The sequence below is a fragment of the Octopus bimaculoides genome, chromosome 4, assembly GCF_001194135.2.
Source record: "Octopus bimaculoides isolate UCB-OBI-ISO-001 chromosome 4, ASM119413v2, whole genome shotgun sequence".
NCBI classification, from domain to species: Eukaryota; Metazoa; Mollusca; class Cephalopoda; order Octopoda; family Octopodidae; genus Octopus; species Octopus bimaculoides.
Genome location: NC_068984.1, coordinates 84,195,169 through 84,196,677, shown reverse-complemented (window position 1 = coordinate 84,196,677; position 1,509 = coordinate 84,195,169). Strand labels below are relative to the sequence as shown.

Here is a 1,509-nt window from a genome sequence, read left to right as displayed (position 1 = left end):
ACTAAGCTAAGAGCATTAGATTCCTTGGAAGAAAGCAGTGAATGTATATGAAGACAAGGACAGAAAAAAATGGAGAATGTTACGCAAATACAAATAACAGGACATAATAACATGTGTCTTTCAACTAAGGACGAATTAAATTAAGCTGGCGTGTGTGGAAGTAAAGCCTTACGGCAGGGATACAAGATTTCACGGGCACAGGGAGGAATATAGATGTTGCATGGATGGCGGCCGAACCAAGAAAGAAAGGTCAGGCTTGGCCGAACACCAGTCATATGGGGAGAGAAGAGAAAGAGGTAGAGGCAGAAGGACAAAAGAAATTAGGAGGGGTGAGAAAAAATGACAGGGACACAGGGAAGTGAAAAGAGGAGGGAAATTGAGCATGAAGAGAAGGCAAGGAAATGTGAGAGAGGGGGAACGAATATATATAAAGAACGAGGAATGGAATGAACGAAGTAAGTGTGAAAGGGAGAAGGAAAGAATAAAAGAAAGAATAGAGTCGTACAAGATTTAGATAAATATATACTTACTTATAAGAGACCAAAGTGTATGTACGCCACTATATGTTTTATATATAAAAAATACAAAATGGGACAAGAACGCAAAACATTCAGACAGTTAGGTGATACAAAAAAGGGACAACAAAACATCCAGAAAGACAATACAAAGAAAACAAGGCCGAGTCATTCAGAGTATTCTTTCTTCAGTCGAGTTCCAGATTATCTTTGCAATTTCGGCTGGTTATACTTGAGATTGCTCCAATCTGGCCAGCCCCAAGGAAAAACTAAGCTAATAGCATTAGATTCCTATATATATATATATATATATATATGATGTTTGTGAATGAAAATTTAATTAGTGAAGGAGGGAGTCCTACCATCTTTTTTCTTTAAGACTCTTTTAGATTTAAAAAACATTATGTAAGCTTGAGGAGTGACAGAATCAATAGTGCTAAATAAAGTTTGTCTTGCAATGCTTAGCTTCAACTTCTTACTTTCTGAGTTTAAACCTCATCAAAGTCAGCTTTAGCTTTCCATCCTTCTGGTGTCAAAAACATATCTATCAGACAGTAGGGTCAGTTTTACATTATTACAATACATTTGAGATGTGAATGGAATTATAATAGATGAATAAAATAAAAAGACAAGTTTTGTTGAGGCTTCATCGAATAAATAATTCAAATACTAAACTTCCATAAAAGTATACATGGCCTCTATAATAGTATTCTATATATAGAATGGATCTTCCAGGGGTGAGCTTTCTTTAAAGTAATTTTAATTATTTAGTACATCATCTCACTAGACTTCATAGAGTCTTTTTGCTATTTTAAACCCCCACATGGTGAGAAAGCTGTTGAACAACTATGATCAATGACACTATTTTAATCAATGAAAAAGAAAATGATCTTTAAGAATTTTTTTTTTCTCTCTCTTTTTACAGGTTTGTTTCTGTATATATTGTTTTTACATATTTTTATATTTTTTCTTCTTTTTTTTTTTTTTTTTTTTT

The 1,509-nt window shown here is 33.5% G+C and overlaps 1 protein-coding gene across 1 annotated transcript in view; it reads left to right on the top strand.

Moving 5' to 3' along the window:
* LOC106870722 (zinc finger protein GLIS3) overlaps positions 1–1,509 on the top strand; it is a 121,882-nt gene that overhangs the window by 104,318 nt on the left and 16,055 nt on the right. The window lies entirely within an intron of this gene.